The sequence below is a fragment of the Lolium perenne genome, chromosome 3 (genome assembly GCF_019359855.2).
Source record: "Lolium perenne isolate Kyuss_39 chromosome 3, Kyuss_2.0, whole genome shotgun sequence".
Taxonomy (NCBI): domain Eukaryota; kingdom Viridiplantae; phylum Streptophyta; class Magnoliopsida; order Poales; family Poaceae; genus Lolium; species Lolium perenne.
The window spans coordinates 174,779,689-174,791,444 of NC_067246.2; the positions used below are offsets into that span (position 1 = coordinate 174,779,689).

Below are 11,756 nucleotides of genomic sequence, written 5' to 3' on the forward strand. Positions count from 1 at the left end.
ATTTCCTTCGAGGCGGAAACCAGGCCTTACACAAAGATTGGGGCACACATCCACAACTTAATTGGAGGCTCCCAACAAACCGCCACAAAGGCCTAGAATCCGTCTAGGGTTCCAAGAACCCAAGAGTAACAACCTTCTTGCTTTCACCTCCACGAATCACCGTGGAGAACTCAAACCTATGCACCAAATGCAATGGCAAGAACACCACAAAGATGCTCAAGTCCTTCTCTCTCAAATTCCAACAAAGCTACAAAAGTTATTGGGGGAATAAGAGAGGAAGAACAAAGGAATTCACAAAGAACACCAAGATCAAGATCTAGAGAGTTCCACTCACAAAGAGATGGATTTGGTTGGTAGAAATGTAGATCTAGATCTCCTCTCTCTTTTCCCTCAAATGGGGGCAAGAATCATGGAGGGATTGAGAGATAGTGCAAGCTTCTCTAGTTCAACAATGGAGGAGAGAGAGAGAGAGTGAGAGAAGCACAAGCCCAAGGAGGAAGAAGGGGGGTATTTATACCCCCCAAGAAAATCGAGCCGTTGGGCAAAACCAGGGCCGGATAATCCGGCCTAAATAAGGGCCAGATTATCCGGCCTCAGGGACAAAACCTGGTAAAAATCCGGCCAAAAGTCCGGCCCCTGTCCAGAGCTGCTTTTCTTCTGGTCCTTAGCCGATTTCGAGGGGGCCGGATATTTCCGAAATATCCGGCCCGGAAAATCCGGCCCGGAAAATCCGGCCTGGCAAACTGCAGAAACACCAAAACTAAAATGGGCATAACTTCAGCATCCGGACTCCGATTCTGATGATCTTGGGCTTGTTTTGAAGCTAGGAACAAGATCTATAAGATCATGCAGGAAACCATCATAGTCCAACAAGGGAGGATAGAAACAAATGATGAAAGGTTTGACCTATCTAAAAAAGACATACCGGTAAAACCTCCAATCTCGAAAATGCAACAAGTTGCCCGTGCAAAAACCATTCTTTATGAACTAGAGCTTGTCATGAGAATAAGCACAAGCTATAAATCATCACATGGATAAGATCAAAATAACAACCAAGAAAGATGATGAATCAAACTCGAAAACGCAACAAGTGATCTATGCGAAATCCGTTTTCGATGAACTAGAACTTGTCATGAGAATAAGCACAAGCTCTAAAACATCACATGGATAAGGTCCAAATAACAACCAAGAATGATGATGCAAGGATGCAAAGGTTTGAGCTCTCTCCGAACGATACGATCGAGTTACTCACTCGAGAGCCCTCTTGATAGTACGTCAACTAAACTATAAACCGGTCTCCAACTACACTATGAGACCGATGAGAAAGAAACTCTATCAAGAGCAAACCTTATACTTGCGCATTCCACTTGAGCTTGATGACGACGATCTTGACCTCAACAAGATGGAACGCCTTTCTTGCTTGTGCTTGCTTGACGAAGTCTTGTGGATTGCTCCCCCATAATCCACCATGGGAGAGCTTCTTCTTCGGTGCATCTTCACATAACCATGACCACCATGTGGATTGCAAGACTCAAGCAAAGGATCTCTTCGAGATGGCTCATCTTGAACTTGCACTTCATTTCTCCATGGCAAGCTTCAAGCTTATGAACTCTTCGAGTTGGCTCATCTTGAACTTGCACTTCATTCTTCATTCTTCATCATATTGATGTCTTGAAGTAACTTGAGGGCTCACTTCATCTTCATCTTCAAGACATACTTGACACTTGATATCCTTCATCAAATTCTTCTTATTGCAACCTTGAAGCCAACATATGGTTCAAGAATTGCCTATGGACAACTCCTACAAATATAACTCAATGCAAACATTAGTCCATAGGGATTGTCATTAATTACCAAAACCACACATGGGGGCTCCATGCACTTTCAATAGGGAGGCTTTTTTCCCTCTAAGTTTTTGTACTTCGGCTAGATATGCTCTTAATCCTTTCACGGTGGGGTGTTTCTTAGCATGTTTTTGGTGATTCCTATTTGACGCTCGTTGTGCGTGTTAGCGGTGCAACACATAGGTCAATCCTTCAGCATGAGATTCGTGGGCTGGCCAGGTTCGAGATGTCGAGAAGGAAGAAGGAGCCAAGGAAGAAGACGACGACCATGCTACACATGCCCACCTCGCCAGAGACGGGGAAGATGCGGGTGGCCATGACGTCCCCAGTGGAGGCGAGGCCGAAAACCTTAGGTTTTTGGGTGCGGGTGCGGGGCTCGTCGAAGATCTTAGGGGAGGGTGGGGAATTGTCGGAGAAATTAGGGGACGGTGGGTGCAGTGCGGGTGAGAGCTCGCCGGAGTTGGGGGAGGTTTAGAGGAAGGCCGGGGTGGCGACGGACCGGAGTTGGGCTGCAATGGAGGAGGGTACAGCGGGGAGGCACCGTGTGAACGGTGTCAGCTGCGGGGACAAGTAGCTGGCGGCATGACCGACAGTGACGGTAGGGGAATTGTCTTGGTTTCGTTGGAGAAGAAGATAAGAGGATGACGACGGTGGTGGGATAGAACCCACGAGGACTGTTGCGTGCAGTCCACGCGTTCACGAAAGCTGGATGCGTCAAATAGGACTAGCCAATCCTTTTACCTATGACTAGTACAAATGCCCGTGCGTTGCCACGGGTCTTCAAATTTCATTTCTCGATGCACATATATAACTCACAACTCACTACAAAAATTCAAAACAAATCAGAAATTTCATAATGTACTGTAACATGATAATACCGAACACAACAACAAGACATACCATGACTATTGCAATGACGAGGCTTAAATAAGCCGGCCTGCTAATAGGTCCTTATATCCAGCAAAAATGAGATGATGTCTGAGATTGAAGTACAACGAATGCATGCACAAGGCCCTACAATGAGTGGATAAATAAATGAACTCCAGTTTGTTTATCACACAACTAAAATGATGTAATACTATCCAAGTCAAATCTTGTACATACGTCTAGTAACAACAAATAAGAGGTGACTACATATTATGCCTGATTGAGAAGATCTAAGAAACAACCCAGTCTGTCAAAGCAATCCTAAAATAATCTTCAGAATAAATACGGAATGAAGTAAAATAAAAATATGGTTGGACTGGTGTAGAAAAATCTTGATACGGTACGTCCCATCGATTACAGGCATGTTGCATGCGTCTTGCCTCAGCGCTGGCGGGTGTAGAAAAATCTAGTACTGAGCAGCCGGAGAAGTCAAAGAGAGATAAATAAAGGGTCAACGAGATTCACTGGTTCTCTTTGCCTCAACGCGCACACATGCCTATGGAGCGCCACCGGATCGTCGTCTCCTACTGCCAATGACACCGAACGGCCTCCACCGCCGCCTAATTTCCCCTGCCTCCCGCTCCTCTCTTCCCAGCATCTCGCCCCCACCCCTCATCGCCACAAGCCGCATGTCCTCGCCAACGACAAACTTGTCCCACTCCTCATGTCCCTCACGCGAAGCCTCGCGATGCTCCTCCCCTTTTACTCCATCAGTGAACTGTGCAGGAGTCAAAGACAAATGAAAGAGTCATAAAGCTAATGAGAGATAAATTCATGGCGACCATATGGTGTAGAATCATATGCTAATACTATTCTGGTTGGTTCCAATTGTGCTATAACTTTTTATCGGAGGGCAATCATAGCGTTGACACAAATTGTAGTCTACATAAGAAAATTTTATATCATACTAACATTGTATGTACAAGGAACGAAGGTGTGTTTTTTTTTACAACTAACGAAGGTGTGTTTTCTCTTGCAAGTTGAATCCAGTACAGTCCAACTGCGAGCAGAATATAAGCTACTTAATAATTTGCATTATGGTCAGTCATTGTGTTCGGCATATGCTGATGCACATGTTTGAGATGTCACAGTAATCCCATCTTGCCAGCAAAAGGAAAACAAACATGTAACGGCTATAGGTTTTAAATTGTAGGTGAGAAATCAAACTTGCAAAATATTTTGACCTTGTGTCGAGCCAAAAGAAGCCCATTGTTGTCGTTATTTATTGCCAAATTATGTGGAGCCAAAACAGGTCCCTTGAGCTGATGTCTACCTCTTTTGTAATGATTCTACAATATGCACACATATATTGCTTGCAAATATTTTGATATTTTTGTAACACTTATAAAAGTATTACGTTCTCAAATATCTGTAGAATTTACATCATATTGGAATATATTTGCAAATGTTTGCGCGATCAGAATTTACATCATATTGGAATTTTGTAACCCTTCTTGTATTTCTTTATAAACGCCTACCCGTAGGCAGTAGGATACCAATATGTAGCAATGTATCTCTATTTTTTCAACACAAGAGATTAAATCAATTGATATTTCAATGCAGTACCTGAACTGCAGCATGAAGTTTAAACAATGGTCCAGCTGAAAATAACATCAGTTATCACACAATCTACTCTCAATAAAAATTGTGAGAACCTATCTTTCCAGGCTAAAAGCCTGACAATAGTTCATCAAATAGCTCTTTTGTACCAACAAAATGCATTGGATATTGATTTGATTAAAATTGTGCCTGCAAGTTTCTCATGGTCATATCGAGATGGCTGTCCAGAATTTTGTATATCCTAGATGATCCATCAGCTTTCTAAACAAATGAATCGCAAAGACAAGAAAACACTCACTTCCAAATGGGAATCGGACGGAAACATGTTGGTTGTGAGTGGGACTCACCAGAGTGGCAGTGCAAGAACTCGACTCATTCTGAAAATCATTATGCAGTTCTCACATGGCAAAAGTACAAAAAAGGATAACCAATATTTGTTTCCATTCAAATCCTCTATGGTGTTGCAACGGACTGCTGTTGAACTCGCCTGCAATTAGCCATATGATGTTGTGAACAGAATAGTGCGATTTTGGAGGGTTTCGGGATTCTTCAAAAGAATAAAAGCTAATGAGATATGCACATTTACCTATGATATTGCACAATTTGGCTTCTGGAAATTTTCCTCCACCGAGATGCGTGGCTTCTGAAATTTTTGTCCCCCCCCACAGAGTGTTTCAGGTTGCAAGAAAGAAAGTTGTTGATAGAGTATGAAAATTTTCTTGCTGAAGCTTCAGGTATGCCTTTGGGAGTTCACGCAATATGATCTAGGCAAACGAACTTGAATGTCCGATAAGGCTGCAGAAGACAATTCTTGAATGTCACATACAAAATGAATCTAGTCATCTATTTCTAATGTAAGTTCAAGAACTTACGCTGGTTTGATGCACTCAGAGAGAAGAAACCCAAATAACATGTGGTTCTCAACTACCTATACTTAGAGAGACGCGCAGGTTTTAATTGTGCTGGCCCACGTGGACGACGAAGCACGACGATGATGCGACCAAAGGAACGCTGAAAGGCTTGACGTAGTGGGAGAATAGGGAATAACGTGCTTGATGTACGTCAAGTTCCATGAAAATAAAAATAAAAATGAATAGGGAGAATACTACTGGTTCGCACATATAATAATACAAACTTACTTGATTTACATGTATTTTATAAATGACAACGTTAATAGTATAGATACCTGATCTCATGCCATAAAGTCTAGACCATGCGCATGATAAGATATGTCATCCTCATAAAGTTCCAACACTGTATAGTCCATGCAGAATGCAAGCCCCGATAGATCAAGAATAATATGTTGAGATATCTAAACCAAAATACACATAATATAACTCTGTTAAGTAGAATTGAGTATTTCATTGAAGTCACAGAAAAGTGAAGGTATCCAAATCTGAAGGTTTACTTGTTCATCAAGGCGATGGAAAAGAAAAGACAAAACTCTCCTCAGTAATGAAGGTAAATATATTATGGCTCTTGTCTACGACCTAAGTTTTAAGGGATACTCCAGTTCAGGTAGAAGCAAATAAAATGGGAAAGTAACTAAATACTAATGTAATTTATGTTGGACGAAGTTCATTTTCTAAAAATAAATACATTGCCATCTAAAAATAAATATCAATTTCCAGGTAAGGTCAAGAATCAAGCTGGTAATGATGAATCTGCACCCGTCAAGTTATCAACATTTAAAAAGAATGTAATTAGGCATTGATTTAGAAACAAGAAAATACAACAAAAGACACATTGTGTAAATCAATGGTGAAGTTTTCTCTGGAAAACCAGTTTTCACTCCGCAGCAAAGTTTAGCTGCCTTGAACTGGCATAATTTTATTAAAAATAAGATAATGAATTTTTGATGACCCCAAGTTGCTGTTTTTTTATCACTTGTTATTACTTGCATGTGACAACTTTCCTTGGATATCATGTCTATAAAAATATTGCAGAGAAGAAAAGAAACGTAGCCAATCTTAATTACCAATAGCCCAAAATTACATAAATCCATCCAATCAAAGCCAATTGGAGATCTAGGCATAATACCAGGTGGCGCTTTTCTCTACTGCTTGTAGACCAACACACTGTTTATAGTACTAACTTTCCAACTCACCTTGTGGCACTGATCGGTCTATGGACACTATTATTATAACCATGACATCACACACTCCGATCCACTAATGGAAATCCCAGTAAACATCATTGTCAGCCTTTCTAAGTTCCTAGAAAATAAATTGGTCTGTAGTGGTATAGAGGAATTTTTTTTAAGAGGGAGTTCTAATTTCCAACAGTACCAAATGATTGGGAATAAGGTTATAACCACACAACCTCAGCCAGAGATTTTGATGTCAACTGCATCAAAAAGATTGGCAGTGAAATTCTAACCATGTAGAATGGATAGTTCAACTTCCAACAACTCCGCAAATGAAGTAGGTCGCAACACCTTCGATGAATTTTCACTAATAAGCACAAATCAACTATTTGGTCAACTCAATAATTACCCCTGTTTTTCAAACTGACATCACAACGATTTCAAAATATACACCCGTATACGGCAAGATATCTTTCTCACCTTGTGGTCACTCTGGTTCTTTCCATCCATTTTATCCATATGCAACTCTTTCTCATCCCCCGGATTGCAGGATCAGGTCTCTACTCCACCTAGCTGATGAAGTATGAGAGTGCTGCAAAATGCAGTGCAGCCTTGAAAGGAAGTACAGGTAAAATAAATAAAAAATTAGCAACAATGAGAAGTGACCACACATATATGGCGTGCAGATTGCACTAGACATTCTCTCTATCTCTTTCTCTCTCTTGTATGTTGGCTTTCCCTTTCTTTCCTTGTTATAATGAATCACCTATTATCGCTAAGAGTTCTTCGATCCCTGAAATGCTAGCGAACAAAATTAAATTGGACAATAAATCTGGTGCTACCAACATGCCTAAATGAACAAGAGCAAATCATATAGGTTGGTGTACCACTAAAACATCATCATATATAAATCTCCGAGGCCAATCTCCGGAGCACTATAAATTTTAAGACTAAATAAAATCTGCAAATCTCCTGAGCAGTATAAATTTTAAGACCAAAGAAAAGCCGCACCTTGAAATTGTCATGATTGTGGGGTGTGGCCCGGCTAATTCTCCACCAACGATTCATCGAGCGGCAATGGCCTCGCCCTATCCCCTTCCTCCCCGCCATCCGCGGCCGTATCTGCCAATTGACGATTGGCGTGCTCCGGATCCCTTAGGCGCTGGGTTATCGATCAGTACGGGCAGTATCATCAAAGCAGCTCTATGTTGGCGCTGCAAAATAGAGATACAATGTTATTATATAACAACAGATATAGCTGCTAACTATTCTTTTGAAAAAAGTATTTATTAAAATTCAGTTTGGATATTTGTAATTGATATAACATGACAAAAGAATATTTTGCTGTTGCTGCATAGAAAATAGTCATAGCTAAATCAAAATTAAATACTCAAAAAGATGCATGTGGGGAATGGGATGGAATAGATGATCACAGACCTTTTTAGACAACAGTGGCTAAGCTAGGTGATGGATTCTCCAGATTCTTGATGCCCAGCTATCGGGTACATAGATACCAAAGTCTGCCAAAAATTAAAATACAGATAGATCTGAAGTTTTAGTTGCAGATCAAATGAATCACTTTGTGAAGCATGAAAGAAATAGCACATGAACAAATAATGGGATCGAGAAGTACATATAGTAATTCGAGAAATATGTAGCCAGTGAGATGGAAGTCCGGTGCTGAAGAAAAATACAAGAGGAAAACTTACCAAACCAACTTTGTCCACCCCTTTGGCAGTATGACTGCTGTGCCGTGAGGACATAGAAAAATAGAAAGTCGTCTCTCCTCCTTGATCTCTTCTTAAATCCATATCTTGGGTGCTGAGAAACAATGGAGGCCAACGATTCATTTGAATCAAGAAACATTGGAGGCCAACGATTACCGCCGAGGATTTGCTCACCGTCGTCCCTGACTTCCAGATCTCACTGGCTTGGTATGGGGCGGATGTGCTTGTACGGCATCGTGGTGGTGCGATTGCGAGGAGCAGGGCTGGCAGCACGATTAGGAGAGGCATCTGACTCCAACAGCTCATCTCCGGGTGACGGTAGGGGAGAACTTGCGAGGTGGATGTTCTTGTAGAGCATGGCGGCGGCGGGATTGGGAGAATGGAAGGGCTGGCGGCGCGATTTGGGGAGGAAGAAGGAAAGTGCTGAGGATCCTCCGGAGGCTGCAAACCCCCCAGCCTCTGGGTCTTCCACCGTTGGATCAAATCAATTTGAACCGTTAGATCAACTTCTGTGTTCAGTTTTGTCTCAAAATCCCGCTTTTGCTTCATTGAAGCAAAAATAGCCCCGCTTTTGCTTCATTGAAGCAAAAAAACGGTTCGACTAAAAATAGAAGAAGAGCTCAGTTTTATCTCAAAATCCCACTTTTGCTTCATTGAAGCAAAAAAAGCCCCGCTTTTGCTTCATTGAAGCAAAAAACGGTTCGACTAAAATAGAAGAAGAGTTGCGATGATTCTTCGGACTTTATTTTGTCGCAGGAAAAAAGTCCCGCTTTTGCTTCATTGAAGCAAAAAAATGGTTCATCTAGAAATAAATAAAATGGTTCATCTAGCAAAAAAACTCGTCGGAGACGCGTCAACTCCGGTCGGCAGCACCACCGCAGCATCAACGCCCTCTCCTTGCAATACCGCCTCCACCCGATGGTAGGGCCGTCACTGCGATGCCGACCTGTCGCTATGCGCCGGCGCGGCGTCCGACTCCGGCGGTGCTCCTTTGCGAGTCGCCAAACGCGGGTTGCAGACTTGCCGCCGATCGACGGTCCTTTGCGGCTCCCATCGATGTCGATTGCGAGGTCAACCGGGAGCCGTTTGCGGCTTCGGTGGAGGCCGTTTGCGGCTCCGGCGCGCGGCGGCGCTTACAACCCGGCGGAGGCCGTCTGCGGCTCCGTCAATGCCTATTGAAGCTCGGCGGGCGCGATTGCGGCTCGGGCAAAGTCCATTTGCAGCTCCCGGCCATGCCGATTGCAGCCCGGTCGGAGGCCGTTTGCAGCTCCGGTGGTGGCCGTTTGCAGCCCGGGCGGAGGCTATTTGCAGCTCCCGTCGATGCCTATTGAAGCTCCAGCGGAGGCCAGTTGTAGCTCCCGGCCATGCCGAAGGCAGCTCACCCGGATGCCATTTGCAGCTCCTGGCGATGTCGTTTGCAGCTCTGGTGGAGGCCGTGGGGGAAGGAGGCGGCGGCCATCGCGGCGGACAAAGTCGACGCCGTGGAGGAAGGATGCGGCGCTGTCGAGGCCGGCCGTCGTGAGGAAAGGAGCTAGCACCGCGCTCCTGTAGAGGTTGACCGCCGCCGGGAACGGAAGCGGCGGCGCACGACCTCGCCGGATCGGTGGCGGCCCCAGTACAGAGCGCGCTCGGTGGAGGGCAGCGACGGCGAGGAAGCTCGCGGAGGTGAAGGGCCATGGCGGGGCAGCTCGCCGTGGAGGAGGGCTGGAGGCCATGGAGGATCCCCGTGGGGCGGCTCGCTCACGGAGGTGGGAGCCGGCGGCGATGCGCTCGCGGAGGTGGGAGCTGGGCGGCGAGGCGCTCGCGGAGATGGGAGCCGGCGGCGCTGCGCTCGCGGAGATCAAGCCGGTGGCGGGGCGCGGCCATGTCCATCCACGCAAAAAGCTCCGCAGGATTTCCAATTCCAAACAGAGATAAGGAAGGAGAGAAGATGGTGGGTCCCAGAGGACGCGTGGCGCACTGTTAAGGCGGAGGTTCGGAGCGCGCTGTGCCTCCGAGGGATAAGAAGCATTTTCCGAGGAAGAAACTGGAGATGAGATCCATCGATGGTCTGGTCTTGTTTTTTTTTTTGGCAAAGGCTTGGCCCATTTGGAGACGTGAAGCGGCAAGTGCGGCCCAGGCGGGTCCGTGTGGGGCGTCAACGAAGCCTAACGACGAAATTGTTAGTCGTAGTGAGAGGTAGGCGGAATAGGGAACATGTTCCTCCTTTTTAAGTAGTGTAGAAGACTCTGTGCAAATGTTGTATCTTAGAGCCATAGATGCCTCTCTCAGGATGTTTTTTCCTTGTAAAATTGGCACTCGGATATGATCTTGAGAGACAAAAGAAGTGTTTGGTTGTGCCAAGAAAAACAAGCAACAAGGGAATTATTTTCCCGCATACTCAATTTGTTTAGGAGTGTGGTTCGTCCGTATGCAGACTGCACAAATTCAGTTAACTCTTTGGATACTGAATCAGATTAGCACATATCAAGGTACCGTTGCGCATGTATCATGATATATTTTCATGAAAGCTCACGAGTTTGCAGTAGAGTGCCACTAAAGTAGACTAATTGCTGCAAATTTCAACTACAGTGGTGAAAATTGTAGAGTAATCTGCATATAAAGGGATGCGCAGGGTCACTACCATCAACAGGTGTGGATATTCAGTTGGACTTGTTGCTCCGTGGCAGGTCTCCTTCTAGCATTACCCATAATAAGAGAAAATTGTTAGGATTTAATTAATAGGTTAATTAAAGGGTAATCCTCCCTCATGTAATTCTCTATGTTGATTGGTTTGTCATCAGACACAACCCTTTCTCACACCTCTTCGAACAGACGTGACCCATATTCACGTCTCTTCCCCTTGTATATAAGCTGTGAATCATCAATGGAACAGAACAGTTGAATCATTTGTTGTCTCTCTCGTTTACATCTCGATTACTTTCAACACGTTATCAGCACGTAGATTCTACCAAGAGCATTTGGCCTAGTCTCATGTCCGGTGTAGTAAGACGATCGCATGACGAACTCGTTGATGCCCGGACGAGCCCATGCCAACCTTCTTCGAAGAAAGTTCAGAACAATCGATCTTACTTGATCGATGCATACACTGTTCGGAAGAGAAACCAATCAGGAAATTCGTGATTTCGTTTTTGTCTTCTCGTTGGTCAATCAATGAACTAAAAATTGGTTGTTTATTTCTTGTACACGCCCACGCAGATTAATTCTGGGCGCATGCACAGGTAGAAGAGGAAGAAATCCAAACCAATGTCGTTCTCGGCAGAGCACTCGAGATTTCGTCCACAATTTCGCGGCGGCCGACTCCTGCGCGAAGCACGACGTCAAGCGTTTTGTCTGGCGGCGCGGCTTCTACAACATGGAGCAGCGCCCATCACTCACGGTGGCATGTTGCCGCTACTCCAAGAAGGAACCAGGAGAAACAACGATAGGACGCTCAAGCGCACGGCGATGCGGCCGTCGAACACGGTTGACCAGCGTGCGGCGGAACGACGGCGCCATCCTTGGCTCGCCATGCCGCAGCGCGGCAGCGACAACCCTTGGTCTGGCTGCTCCCGGCGCGGTCCTGGACCTCGGCTCGTCACGGCGGACGGCGAGCCCCAACCCGTCTCAATT

General features: G+C 44.9%; 1 long non-coding RNA gene across 14 annotated transcripts; it reads right to left on the minus strand.

The window, feature by feature from the left end:
* Nucleotides 1–2,929: 2,929 nt before the first annotated feature.
* Nucleotides 2,930–8,592, minus strand: LOC127342658 (uncharacterized). Of its 14 annotated transcripts, XR_007876817.1 has the most exons (10): nucleotides 8,127–8,592; nucleotides 7,855–7,937; nucleotides 7,429–7,631; nucleotides 7,089–7,210; nucleotides 6,898–7,009; nucleotides 5,518–6,784; nucleotides 5,204–5,382; nucleotides 4,918–5,126; nucleotides 4,679–4,818; nucleotides 2,930–3,489 (listed from the first exon to the last, which is right to left on the minus strand). It is a non-coding gene; the product is annotated as an uncharacterized lncRNA (long non-coding RNA). The 14 variants fall into 14 exon arrangements; XR_007876819.1 differs by having other exon boundaries at nucleotides 5,518–7,210; nucleotides 8,127–8,238; nucleotides 8,319–8,592; XR_011755584.1 differs by having other exon boundaries at nucleotides 5,204–5,643.
* Between the last annotated feature and the right edge of the window lie 3,164 nt (nucleotides 8,593–11,756).